Source organism: Engraulis encrasicolus, chromosome 6 (genome assembly GCF_034702125.1).
Source record: "Engraulis encrasicolus isolate BLACKSEA-1 chromosome 6, IST_EnEncr_1.0, whole genome shotgun sequence".
Taxonomy (NCBI): Eukaryota; Metazoa; Chordata; class Actinopteri; order Clupeiformes; family Engraulidae; genus Engraulis; species Engraulis encrasicolus.
The window spans coordinates 2463107-2478491 of NC_085862.1; positions in this window are offsets into that span (position 1 = coordinate 2463107).

The window sequence follows — 15385 nt, forward strand, 5'->3', positions numbered from 1 at the left end:
TATGGCTGAGAGAAGTAAGGAAGGATGCCTGGCCATTAGTACAAACTAGAGTCGTGTCGTTCATGAACGAGTCGATTCTTTTGAACGGCTCCCAGAAGAGAAAGATGGGAACCGGATCACAGCTGGGGGAGCAAATCTACTGCTTTTTCGTTCATTTTTTTTCATTAATTTTAAGCACGTGACCTCGACGTGAGTAATTCAATTTGGGAAAAAACACAATGGTTTGCCTTAAAGAGTGGCAAAAACAGTCTTTAGAAGCAGGAGAATAATCAGTTGTTGTTTCGACAAAATTACCTAGAGGTGGAGTCAAAATATTACATTCTAAACACTGAATAAATAATTTTAAAAAGAGCCAAAAGAGCCAGTTTTTTTAACTTCTCTTTGAAACGAACGAGCCACTAAGATCCGGATCCCATAAAAGAGCCATAAATCCCATCTCTAGTCCAAACCACAACCACAAGCTTAAATACTCTCCATAGAGTCCAGGTTGAAACACTTTCCCTTTGATGTGCGCTACGGTAAGTATTGAACATGACAAAGTTCCTGTAGCAAAGCATAACATAGCCATCGCTGCAAACGCACCAAACACACCAACCAGTGGTTTTGGCAGAGGAGCATGTTTTTCTCCTTTCTTTCTTTCTTTCTTTCTTTCTTTCTTTCTTTCTTTCTTTCTTTCTTTCTGCCTTCCTTTCCCTTTTTCTCTCTTTTCTTTCGGTCTTTCTTTCTTTCTTTCTTTCTGCCTTTCCCTTTTTCTCTCTTTTCTCTCTGTTTTTCTTTCTTTCTTTCTTTCTTTCTTTCTTTCTTTCTTTCTTTCTTTCTTTCTTTCTTTCTTTCTTTCTTTCTTTCTGCCTTCCTTTCCCTTTTTCTCTCTTTGCTTGTCCCCCTTTTTCCTTTTATTTCTTCTTCTTGCTGCTTCTGGCTGGAAGGAAAAGGGCACTACCAGGACCGCAGGTTTGGCAGCGCCGGCGGTGCTGTGTCTGAGTGTGTGTGTGTGTGTGTCTGAGTGTGTGTGTGTGTGTGTGTGTACAGGTTTGGCAGCGCCGGCGGTGCTGTGTCTGAGTGTGTGTGTGTGTGTGTGTGTGTGTGTACAGGTTTGGCATCGCCGGCGGAGCTGACTGGCGTCTCAGGAGAAGATAAATAAATATTGGCGGTGGGTAGAGGAGGCCATTACCTTATTAGGGCTACTGGGAGAGGAGAGGGCTGTGTGTTTGTGTCAGTGTGTGTGTGTGTGTGTGTGTGCGCGTACGCGCGCGTCAGTGTGTGTGTGTGTGTGTGTGCGTGCGTGTGTGTGTGTGTGTGTGTGTGTGTGTGTGCGTGTGTGTGCGTGTGTGTGTGTGTTTGTGTGTGTGTGTGTGTGTGTGTGTGTGCGTGTGCGCCCGTGCGTGTGCGCCCATGCGTGTGCGCCCATGCGTGTGCGTTTTCATGCATGCGCTTGTGTATTGTCTGTGTTTTTGCACATACCGTAGTGTGTCCGTTTGCCTCAGTGTACAATTCTACAATATATTCACCAGATGCAGAGCCTTGTTTAATTTAACAACAAAAAGAGGAGGAATGTCTGCCAACTGAAATGCGGATCAGATTTGGAGGCTGGAGTTGGAGTTATGGTAGACTATCCTTCCTCCCAGACTATTTGTGTGCCTTGCATATCAAGAAAATAAGTGCCGGTAATGATGTACTTTTATAGTATATACCATATGAGAATTGCTGTATTATATAGATATTTCTCCTATGGGTAAGGGTGGCAAAGACCTACGGTACATGTTGTCCATCAGCTGTCAGTTTTGAAGTACCAATTGAAGTACTCAATGATTACTGAGCTAACTGTAATGCAACTTGTGACACAATTACTTGGTGAGGACTTGTTTGCAAATTCAGGAAAAAACAATTTACCTCTGCCTACTTACTCAACACCTACTTAGAAAACATTTCCATTTAATTTGAACTGAAGACATACATGTATATTGAGTAATCTGTAATGCCATTCTAAAGATGGCTGAAATGCACTCAATATGCACAATGCTACTTGTGAGAATGTAGAATTAGGTGATCTTATGGGTTCTTCATAAATATGGAGAAGTCCTGTCCTTTACCCTCTCTCATACAAATAAAAATATCTGTCAGGGAAATTAGAGGATGGAGAACCTGCTGCCTTGGACATCATCTTGCACTGACACTTCCCCATTCAGATGCTGCTCACCAAGCATTAGCAGCAGTCGTATATTCTCACCATAGTTTTAGTGTGGGAAATGCTCATTTGAATTCAGATTCAGAAAACAGCCAGTAAAATGTTGTTCAGTATCTGACTACTTGTATTGCCTCATCATGACTGATGAAACATTTGCTTTGATTTCAGTAGAAATGTAATGCATCGCAATGCATTGTAGAATTGAATCAAATCGAATCGAATCGCTACCTCCCGAATCGTAATCGAATCGAATCTTGAGGGCAGTGCCAATGCACACCACTATGTACATTTTTGTAGTTTCATCAATCTGGTCAAGCAGGCTACCACTGCCCTTTCATCTCTGCTGAGTTCCGGACTATATTAACATTGTCAGCTAAGTATAATAACAATGTAATGCATTACACAACATGACATATTGTATATGACAGTAGAAAAAAAAAATCTGAGGGCTCTTAGGCTAGAATTACAGCATATACCCTAAAGAAACACCATGCAAAGTGCTTTTCTGACTTCCGTAAAGGTAAAACCCTTAACAGACATGGGCTGCCATCTTGAAAGAAACAGTGATACTATACTGTATATTAAGTATAGAATGAGATAAAAGGAAGCTTCTGGTTAATTCCAAAGTTACAAATTTGAATTCTGCATCATGAAAAATGACTGATTTGACACCGATATCACCTATATCAGATAAATCATACAAGTGACGGCTGCCATCTTGAAAATGGCGGCCATCTTGAATATTCATGACAACTTTTCTATTATCCATATCACATTTACCAAGTGGTATGAATGGTAAATATGTCTAAAATATATTATATCCAAGAAAACTGTTGTTGCTGGCGGCCATTTTGAAAAATGGCTGCCATGGCCACCATGTTGAAAATTCACGATGGCTCCATATCCAGTTCTTTTTGGAATGCCTTTGGCTATATGTGTACCAATTTTCATGCTTGTATCACAAACTGAACGATTCCTTTATATTTTTGAGCTAAGCTATTAGACTACAAGCATTTGTGAAGTCCTCTCAAAAACATTCACTGATATTTTTAATTTGTTACAGTATATAAGGCGTACAATGTAATAGTATATAAAGTATTACATATAACATAATCTAATTATCAGTGCACCTACCGTATTTATGCATGAACATCTGTGTGAGTTTATTACACGTGTGTGTGTCTGTGTGTGTGCGTGTGTGTGTGTGTGTCCTGCATTAACATTTCTTTTTAAGTTTCGTATTCCCCAAAAATGCCGCCACAGCAATTCAAGCCGCTGAGATCTGTAAGTTCTGTGAGAGCGAGCGAGTTTTTTTCTAAAGAAATGAAAAGGTCGCCTTCAAAACCACAACCAGGCCTCCACCTCCTCTCCACCACATCCAGGAGGCACACAGACCTCAAAAGTGACGAATTACTGAGCACCACACACACCCTCCACCTCCTCCACACACACACACACACACACACACACACACACACACACACACACACACACACACACACACACACACACACACACACACACACACACACACACACACACACACACACACACAAACACACACACACACACAGCCAGACCAGAGACTAGACATGATTAAGAAGTTGAACACTTCACGACCACACGTAGGCAGAGTGTACACACACACACACACACACACACACACACACACACACACACACACACACACACACACACACACACACACACACACACACACACGTAGGCAGAGTACAGCCTCAGTGCTCGGGAATTGGGGGCTCGCTCAGTTTGAGGCGCGAGGACCCTGGGAATCCCTGCGACCACACGACTGTGTGTGTGTGTGTGTGTGTGTGTGTGTATGACGGGGCAACCACAATAAAAGAGGTGTAGACCCCAGCGACGGCGCCCACCACACCACAGAGAAAAGGTTACTGCCACACCTGAAGACCTTTTAACGCAGACTAAAGGTCAAATGTCAAGCTGATGTAAACATTTTTACTCTTGTGTAATTCAGGACACGATATTCTACATTTATTCGGCAAGTTATTCTGTTATGAATTATGATGACTATGTCTTAATGCTGTGATTTTGTACATTGATGATTGTAAGCTGTTCTTTTATGAATCTTTTATGAGTCACGATGACTTGCTGTGTCAGGCCACAAGACATACAGATGGATTTACAAAACCCTACAAGGAAATATTTTGGTCAAGGTAGTGAATTAATGAAAAAACACAAACCATCAAAAAGAAATAGAAAGCACTTCACTGTTCCACTTCAGAATGTACACTGTAAAAATCAAAACTTGGCATCAGTTACACTGACAAATGATTTTCAGTTGACAAAACAGAAATTATAAAGTTGCCTTTCAATACTCACAATTGACATTAATTTCAACCATTTTTCCGAGTTAATATTGTGAAATTGAATGTCTGATTTAACATAACCTTGATGTTGAAGTATCTTGATGGAACTTCAACTTTGAAGTAGAAAGCCCTGAACCGCGCATGCGCACGAGCAACATTTACAGCTACGGGGATTCTCCTGGTAAATGAAAAGGGCGGGCCAGACATTTCAAAGTGCTTGGCTTCGATTTCCATGGATTTTGCCACCTGAAGTCTACCAACACTTGATAAGGGTAAGATTAATTCTGTTCTATCAATCAAAAGTTCTGTGTATAATTTGTAGTCTGACACATGTCAGACTAGGCCTATATAATTTCAGTTTCAGTTAATTTCTTTTAAATGTAGCCTGGGCATCACCCATCAGGGTTGTAGCGTGTAACAGGTGATTAGCTAGCTAGCTGTGCATTCGTTCTCCGTCATCAATTGAGAGGCGCCCAATCTTTGTTTCCTACATTACAGTATTTTAAGCATCAAAGGAAACCACAATGTCTTTTCAAAAAGCCTTATGTGTTGACTATGGGATAAATGGGAGAATTGGAGTCCTCTCGTGCTAAGTCCCCGTCCTCTCCTTATGGCTAGTAGCCTAATGTCCAACAACTTGAATGTGTAATATTTGGCTTGATTAAGGTTAAATAAAACGTTAGGTTATGGCTATAACCCTCGGTTCTTTGATAACAGAGTGAGGTGTTTCACTATGGGATACGCTTGGGCGTGACCATCTATGGAAGCTCCAATGACATTACGTCTGTCAAAGACAGACAGTCGACGCAGTCGGGCTCCGCCCGCTTGGGGTGTCTACCCCCGTCGACACGCTGAGTCCAGCATTCTTAACGGTTTCTTCCCCACCTAACAACTAGTGCAAGGAGGGAAAAATAGGTGAAACACCTCACTCTGTTATCAAAGAACCGAGGGTTATAGCCATAACCTAACGTTCTTTTTCTAACTTCGCTCGGTGTTTCACTATGGGAGATATAGCCCACTCCCGGAATGCACGCTATGTAAAGCCCTTATTACAGTAGCATCGGTCAGAATGTATAGATCGCTGCTGGGGAGTCAGAACCTAGTACAGCGTGAGATAAGTGTCGGCCAGATACCTCTAGCTCATGAAAGCGGGCGAACGTGTACCCTGGGGCCCTGTTCGCTACATTGCACAGGCCTACCATTGGCAACCCCGTGGACAGTGCCCTGGAATTGGCCATTCCTGTTAATGCATAAGCTCTTAGGTCCCTAAGGGGCCGGCGAGACATTATTCTGATAGGCAACCGCTGTAGCTTTCACAATCCAATGAGACAACCCCTGACGTGGCAGTGGTAGTCCTTTATGGTGTGTGGCCGCCACAAAAAGTTGAACTCTGCTAAATTCTGTATAGTCACAGAGCTTTAACAGGACACACATAGTTGAGCTCCTGACCCTCCTCTGAGTGAGGGGGCAGGGTGCGGGGCATCCAGGTCCTTTCTCCGACATCTAAAGAAAGTCCTGCTCTGGGCACAAGTCTGTAATGGGGAGAAGACGCACCTTCTTCAAATCAGAGTCAGATTGTAAACCAAGAGGGCCTCACAAGGAAGGCTTTTAGTTCACTCACTCATTTCATGGTGGTTAATGCTGTATTAGAACAGTCTTGACAAGCTAAACTTCAAACCAGTGATTTGGAGGGGTGAGCGTGTAGCTCAACTTAACCAGAACTAAGTCTCCAAGGAGTACTACCCTGCTGGCTTGTACTCAAAACTTAAGTGGCTGGCTGAAAATGCAGCATGGTAAACTTTCCTATTGGGAAAGACTTTAACCCTGTGTATAAGATCCCGTAGGAAGCTAAGAAGCTGAACAACAGGGCGTTAGGGAGAAGTGTCTCCGTGTGCCCCATACCTTGAACACACGCCATTTATGACCAAGTATGAAGTGTGTATGCTGCTGTCGCCCCTAGTACAGTGTCGGTGACTGCTGGGAGAGGGCGACTGCGTCTGAATTCTACCTCTCACAGAATGAGCCTACCGGACCAGCCTGTCTAGGTGAGAATTATAAATATCGCTTCTTGTCTGAGAGGATCTCTCAGTAGAGGTGGGGCCCCTGAGGGCCCTCCGAACAACCTTACATCATCGTGACCCCATAGGGTGACATAATTGGGCCAACAAAATCAGTAGCAGGCTCTGTTGCCTGACTCTGACCAGTGTGGGGGTTATTATGCTTATTGGTGTGAATGCATAGAGCAGGGTGTTTTGCCCATAGCAATCTAGTGCATCTTTTATGCCAAGGAGGAATAGAGGGCACTGTGTGTTTCCTTACAAGGTGTAGAGATAGCAAAAACCTGCACCAACCCCTGCCCCACACAGCCGATGTTTGAGAGTAGAGATGATGTTCCCCTTGGCCCTGTTCTGCAGACTTAACAGAAACTGTGACCCAGCAATCGTTTCCTCAACCACCTACATCGTTTTGGAAATGTTTCAGGGCCCAGAACACTTAGCCTAATGTATATGGTCGCCCTGGACGTGCGATGGTGAAACCACTGCATGAACAACGTGGCCAGTAAGCTTTACTGTAAAAGCCCTTCATCATAGAGAGACACCTCTCGCTACCGTAATAGCGGATGCCGTTACACCAACTGTAGTCTAGACCTTGTCTGACTACTACTAACGGTGACTTGTTGAACCCAAATTCACTCGATGCTTTAGCGCCGTCCTGGAATCTAATGCTGACTCCTTCGAGAGGGAGCAATATGGGAAATTGTCTTAATTACAGTATTCTGATCCCAAGCCTGTCAGAGGGGCTAACGCCGTCCTCAATCGCTGGTTGAGGCAGCGAGATGCTGTATGTTTTGCCGTGGCGGCGAAACTCATAATACACATTCTGATTTCAGACAGGCTACAGCCTTGTGATAAGATCATCTGCTGTAACTCTTGTGACAACCCCAAAATCGAGACGATGATATGCTTGACAAAGCACCTTGTTGTCAGATGTATGCGATTGTGGCATACCTGTTTTTATAAGACGGTCTGTAAAATGCGCTTTCCAGCTGAGATCGCGCAGTATGTTGAACAGAGCCCATTGACGGTTCCTTAGAGTAGAAAAGAAGGGATCTCTTCGTTCGTAACTCGAGAACTCAGTCTACTGACCTTAAATTAGTGTTCCACTGAGCCTAGGTGGTTTTGTGATCAACAGAAGTTCTTTATCCACTTACAGTGGAATAAAGTAGTGTTGCGTTTGTGTACTGTACGTCATGGATGAGCATGACCCGTCGCTCTTATATGACGTTAGTCACGTTACCCACGCAGCCGTGACGTGACGCACACTAGTAGCGTCACCGGAGAGATCTCTGCCATGTCTCCGCTGCCAATAAAGGGGAAATGGTGCGCCCTGGTGGTGTTATGACAGTGGTGCACCCCCCTTTTTTTTTTTTTTTTTTATGTACCGTATTTATTTTTGAGAGATTTCTGGTGTCAGTACACATTGTACTTGTACACCTCGTGTGTGACTTCTCAATAACAACTCCGTCCTTGGCCCAAGGCCTGGATGGGGATGGCATTCTTTATTTATTTTAAAGCACACTGGTCTGTTGAGGCTACCCCTAGGCTGCAAGGGGAGCCACTTTTGTGTTACCAAATCTGCCCCTCGCCTGGGTGCGAGGGATATTTGTTCCCTTAACACTGCTGAGACTACTGTGATAGTATCCCCTGTGTGCATGTTAACAATTTCACCCTTGGCCCCTGCCTGGATGCAATGATAATTGTTTACTGAGCAGTTTAGTCTGGTGAGACAGAGGCTACTGCTTTGCATTACTTGTGTAAGTTATGTAGTAACAATTTCGCCCTTGGCTCTTGCCCAGATGCGAATGACCCTTGTTTACTGAACACTTTAGTCTGGTGAGATGCAAAGTGTGCATGTTTATAACATGTTAACATTGTTATGTGTTAAGACAATTCGCACTAGGCCCCTACCTAGATGCGAATGACCTTTGTCTACTTAACACTTTAGTCTGGTGAGACACAATGTGTGTATATTGTGTTAATAAAATTCGCCCTTGGCCCTGCCTTAGTGCGAATGACCTTAGTCTACTTAACACCTTAGTGAGATGAGACCGCTCTCATGCATTATGTGCATCTTATGTGTTGACCAAATCGTTCCTGGCCCTTGCTAGGAAGATAAAGATCTTTGTATACTAAACACCTTGGTATACTGAACAGTTTGGTGAAATTACCCTCTGTGTAGCATTGGCGTTTATTTTGTATCAACAGATTCGCCTTTGGCCCACGGCCTAGGTGCGAATAATGTATATTTACTGGACACTGAGATTGGGTGTGATTTGTGCTTGGTGACACTTTGTCTGCAGTTTCAGATTTTGAACACCTGTAAGACATAACCTTTTCTCCATCTTCCTCTCCGCTGTGGGCGAGGACGTGGGAACAAGTGAGCCTGGGCTGTCAGGTCCGCCACTGGGTCCTGTAGGCCGTTTGGACAGTTTGGGCCTCTGTTCTGGGTTGAAGCACCTTGAGCTTCTGACCGTTCTAGCCCTTAGGGTGCAGGCTATGGCCTCTCTCTCCATAGGATGACTACCTTGGCAGTGTTGACCTGTCTGGGAGGTTGGGGCCTGGGGGCGGCTTGTGTGTCAGGCTCGCCCAGAGAGCATCATCCTTCTGCCTGCCGAGACCTTGTCTCCCTCATCTTCACCAGCACAGCGCCGGGCCCTTGGTGCAGCGTGTAGATGATGCCTGAGTGTCTGTTTTGCCGTGTCCGTCTGGACCTGGTGACAGCATCAGAGAGCAATCGGACCGGCTCGCCCACCTATCAGTCTCTCTTGCAGGGGAGAGCGATGTTGGACATAGTCGACACAGCCCATCGGTTAGGGCATATTTGGAATACTTGTGAGGCTTCCAGTGACAGGGGGCCATCTCTCAGACAGGCCAGGACTGCTGGGAGGGGTGGCCAGGTTGGACTTGAGGAGGGTTGGGGGGCAGTGTTGCTGGTCCCTTTCTTTGTCTCCTGCATCCTGAGCAGAGGGCCGCCGAGTCAGCATGGTCACTGGGGGGCCTTGATTACTGCAGGATAGGTCGCCCACCCTGTTGGGGTCGAGGGGGCAGCGACGTGATGTCCCTGATATTGTGCTTTATGCTTGGGTATCCTCCTGCTCCCTGTGAGAGGGGGTAGCCTAAGCTGGGGTCGTCCTCGGGTGGCATGGTATCCACAGAGTCTGACTTGTGCATGGGGGCTGTTAGTGACGATCACCACATTCAGCCTCCGCTCCCGAATTCCCTCTGGTATTGTCCACGCAGTGGTGCAGGTATGGCGGCCTGCAACCGTTGCATGTGCATGGTAGGGTTCCATGCAGACCTGGGATTCTCCGCCCGCCATGGTGGGCTGCGTGACGCCGGCACGGGAGGCAACGGGCTCTTCACTCTTTGTTTTCACACTTCCCTATGGCGGGGGAAATGCCTGAAGCATCTTTCAGAATAAAAGAGAGAGGAGAGTAGTGTTACTCGAAGAACTCGTCATAACAAGTGATTACTTCAGTTAACACCAGTGTTAGCAGATTAGCCGCACGTGCGGGGTAGCTACGGATCGAAGCTAGCAACTTGTTTCCCGCCGAGTGGGTTTACATGCGGTGGGTTAACAACAGAAAACAGATTAAAATAGTCAAACAGAGTAGCGAGTGAGGCGTTCTCGCTCCCTGTTGTAAGGTGTAGCTTACCATTAATAAGTTATCACCGGCACCCGAGTGCTCGGTGGAGGTAGAGGTAGCTAAATCAGGCTAAGCTGAAGTTAGGTAGCTAGGTGGGTTAGGTAGCCCGCCATGCTAAACTTGTAGCTACAGATCGAAGCTAGCAACTTGTTTCCCGCCGAGTGGGTTTACATGCGGTGGGTTACAAACAGAAAACAGATGAAAATATTCAAACAGAGTAGCGAGTGAGGCGTTCTCGCTCCCTGTTGTAAGGTGTAGCTTACCATTAATAAGTTATCACCGGCACCCGAGTGCTCGGTGGAGGTAGAGGTAGCTAAATCAGGCTAAGCTGAAGTTAGGTAGCTAGGTGGGTTAGGTAGCCCGCCACGCTAAACTTGAAGTTCGCCACGACGCGGACACTTCACTAGAGTTGGAAAGTAAGCTGACTTAACTGCAAACCTTCAATGCACTTCTTGACGAAGGCAAACAATATAGCACTTACCGGCCGCGGTCGCGTTCGGCGACGGGGTCCTGGACGGTCCGTCTGTGAACGGTTAAGCGAGCACAGCCTTGGCAGGTGCGAGGAGCTTGTAGTAGATCTTCACGGGAAGAAAGCGAGAATGCTGGACTCAGCGTGTCGACGGGGGTAGACACCCCAAGCGGGCGGAGCCCGACTGCGTCGACTGTCTGTCTTTGACAGACGTAATGTCATTGGAGCTTCCATAGATGGTCACGCCCAAGCGTATCCCATAGTGAAACACCGAGCGAAGTTAGAAAAAGAACCTGTAATTTTAGAGTAGAGCTCTAGTTGACTAATGCAATCTGCCGCCATGAATGCCCTTTCGTTGCTATGATGACTTGTGATAGTGGATGGTGTTTGGTGATTGTGAAGTAACTGTGCATTAATGTGCTCTTCGAAACTTGTGTACACAAGTCTCGGAAACTCGTGTTTAAACAACGGGTTTTCCAGTGGAAAATACCACTTGGCTTGCATTCATGTGTGTTTCCCGTGTCGGCGTTTGATATTTACCACAATTCACAAAGCACGATTGACAGAGGTGAACAGAACAGAATGCGCTAAGGACAGGGCAGGACAGCCGACCGAGTTGGGGAATTAGAACTGTCTTTGAATACACGTGATTGCTAGATGGTGGTGCGAGACACGGCAAACTTGTGTTTTCCACTGTGTAGGACCTATATTGTGTTGGGTTGTGAAAAACGCTGTCCGTGAAAACGTGGATGATGCCTTCTCCCTGGCTGTGCTCGTCAGTCGCGTGTGTAGGCTACCTCTTGTAGAATGGTTATTAAGCGTTCGTAACGCAGGGGCACTGTGTAAGCACTTCCAGCGAGCCAGCTCCGTGGCGTCGAAAGTAACATTTAAAAAGGTGTTTATGGTGTAACGGCCCCAGCCCCACTATAACTAATTCCCCACGGATATGAATTGTATTCCCAGTTAAATAAATATCATGCTTGTTCTGTTTCACTCAAGAGAGACTGCCAGACGGCTAGCCCATCTTCCATCTCCACTACTTATTTCTTAACGTGGTTAATATTGTAGGCTACAAAGCATTTGTCCCTTTTATTTGTTGTATTTCAACCGTTGTCAGAAACGCCCTGAAGGACATTGACGCAACTTACAACTTATTTTAACCACGGCCAGAACAGCTCATTTTTAGTATTTATTTCATTGAGTTATACTTTTGTCTGCATGACTTTCAAATCACAGAACTACAATAGGCTATGCAAAGAACAATACTATATCAAAGATAATTGATTTCTCTAGCCATTTAGTTGCATTATATCATGTCAATTCAAGGTTGATGCTCATGTTTCCAGTTTCATTTAAGATGGGCTATATCAGTGGTTCTCAAACTTTTCCCATCATTCCCCCCTTCGGAGGGTCTGGATGCTCCCCCCCCCCCAAAGCAACAGCAGTAGTTGTGCAGACTGATTCAAAGGAAAGGTGACTGGTGAGATTTTTTTTATTTTTTTTTTTAAAGAGGGACGTCTGTTTATTTCCTATGCTATTCAAATTTATGATAATGTTGGTGAAGGCTTAAAATGTATTGCTTATTGGAGAGACAGGAAATCATTTCCTTGGGGGGGACGACACCCCAAAATCAGATGTCACACGCCCCCCCACCCGAGATGCCTCTGTTCCTGCATGATGTGAGGGACCAGGGGCGGATCTAGCCATTTTGGGGCCCTAGGCAAAATATCAACATGGGGCCCTAAAGTCATATTATTTAAAAATGTCGGTGTTTTGTTGCTATTTACTGTGTTTTGAGTCATGTACACCATCTTCGATTACTTTGCATATGTGGCTAAGCCTACTTTTTTGTGGGTTTACTGGTGTGACGGTTAACTTGGGGCCCCTATGGAGGACAGATTTGGTCGGGGTCCTAGGCAATTTCTTAGGTCTGCCTACTGGAAAGTCTGCCTTTCAGAGGGACAAATTCCCAAGATCTTTAAGAGCAGTTAAATCACTTATTTTCACAACTATAAATGTACTGAAATAGATTATATTTTTCCAGCCATCCTTCATCACTTACAGCCAAGTGTATTTTCCCCTTTTCAATCAATGTGCACTGTAAGGTTCCATTTCACAGTCCCTCCAGGATTTTGCACTGGGATTTTGTGATTTTTGCGGTCAAAATGCCTGATTTTGTGGCGGCATTTTCTCATTTTTTGCAAAGATTTTGCGGCATTTTCTCATTTTTTGCAAAGATTTTGCATCCCTTTCTGGGTTTTTTTGGTAACTGAAAACCACAATCAGTCTAAGCAAGCTTAAGACAAAAGAGAGAGAGATTCAGAAACACACTTCCTATAGCCTATAGGCCTAATAGAATAGGCCTAATAAAATATTGTCAAAAACTGTCAGAGCGTCTTATTAGCCAGTGCGTCCAATGTGTAAATATAATGTGTAAATTAGGGCTGGGCGATTCACCCTGAAAAAAAAATCTAGATTTTTTCATTGCCAAACTCGATTCACGATTCACGATTCGATTCAATACCCACCCCCCCCCCCCCCCCCCCCCCCCAAAAAAAAAAAACTTGTTGAGCTCTCTAGGCCCCAACGTGGTGTGTGTGTGTGTGTGTGTGTGTGTGTGAGAGAGAGAGAGAGAGAGAGAGAGAGAGAGAGAGAGAGAGAGAGAGAGAGATTGACAGAGAGATTGAGAAGTAGGCTCTGTTTGTGTGGCGATGCCTCTGGTGTGTGTGAGTGAAGCCTACTCGGACTGGACCAGTTTATATGGACATGGGGTAGCCTATAGCAGAGGTTTTCAAAGTGGGGCCTGGGGACGCCTGGGGGGGCGTGAGAGGATGCCAGGGGGGCCGTGGCAGATTGGCAGGGAAAGTATAGCAAAATGAATTGAATGACCTAAGTAGCCAAAATAAACCAAAAATAGGCTTAAATCCCAAAGGAATATTTTTTTTCTTTACAATATTTATTTATTGTGCTTTCTGTAGTACCTGAATGGTCTTAGGAATACACAAACTTTATCAAGGTGTGAGACTGGGTGCACAGAAAAAAATAGTGTGGCACTTCCCATGTCAGGGGGGGCTTGGCTGTATCTACCTGTATGTGGAGGGCTCATAGTAAAGTTTGGGAACTCCAGGCCAAAATAGCCTGATGTAATTTATCTCAGGACATTGGTAATAGAAATTACCAATTGGGATTACATTGAAACATCTCAGAGAAAGAACAAAACATGTGAGGGGTAAACACTCAGGCACTGTTGAGATTTGTCGTCACGTGCCATCCATCCCCACAATATATTAATGATGCATTATAGTACAGATGTATGGAGGCTCTTGTCCCAGATGAACAAATTTAGCAATTGCCAGCTGGTTTCCCATCAGAGCCCATAGTAATGCGTCTGAATACATGTCGATGCATCTGAACACTGCTGCGTTAACACAGCGAAAACATTTTGGAGCAACGCCCTAAAACAATGCTTACTTCAAGACGGTAACGTTTGCAAGCCTCAGTAGATTCGATATCGCGTTTCACATGCATTTAATCAGACATCAGCGCATTCGCACAGGATTAGAACCAGTTTTACTGCCGGTAATTTCTCCAGACTGCAACAGGTGGTAAAACTCTCGGCGAAGTTTACCGATATCGCCGCTATCTTTACTGACATGGCGCGTTCAGACGCGGTTACTTTACCACAAGTCTCCTAACTAGTCCCGTCCGAGTAGGGCTTTAGAGAGAGGGGGAGAGAGCGCGCGAGAGACAGAGTGCTCCGGTTGCTTGGGTGTGTGTGTGTGTGTGAGAGAGAGAGAGAGAGAGAGAGAGAGAGAGAGAGAGAGAGAGAGAGAGAGAGAAGAGAGAGAGAGAGAGAAAGAGAGAGAGAGAGAGAGAGAGAGAGAGAGAGAGAGAGAGAGAGAGAGAGAGATTCCTTTCAACTCACATATGTTGGTTAAGATAATATAGGCGAGGAAGCAGCGCATCCAAAACTTTAAGCATGTGTTGAAAACCTCTCTTCTCTCAATAAATTGGAAGCATATCGTAGTAGGTAGTTCTAGCCTAATTGCATCCGTGATTGCTTTCCACCCTGCGCCACTCTTGTGGTAGGGGTAGAGTAGTTTGTTTAGCATTTTCTCCGCGAGATGTTTTCGTTTCAAATATTGAAACATGCCTGTAGTCCGGCTGCTACGACGTACAGCTTATGACAACACTGTCATTCACAATTTACAAAGTGGTAGGTTGTTTAATTCATCATTGGCAAAACGATAGGAGGTAGTGTCTCCTTTTTTGAACAGGAGCCCGTATTCCTCACCCGTTTCACTATATTTCTGTCAAACCATTTCACTCACCACGACACAGAGAATGCACTAGGTAGGCTAGACCTACGTCTTCGCCAAGTGGCGAACGTAATGCAATGCGCTGTGCGCTTGGATACACAAACTGACAGATGATTTTAAAAAAAATCGTATAACGCGATTTCTCAAAAAACAAATCGATTTGACGTTCAAACTCGATTTTAAAATCACATCGATTTTTTGCCCAGGCCTAGTGTAAATATAAAAAAATCATGACCGCGACACTCATAAATCTCTGTCGATATTTTAGAACGACTTCGGGGGAAAACGGGACAGCGCGTTATGAAAAAATACTTGTGGGTAGGCCTATAGCCTACCACTAGGCCTAATGAAGAGCGT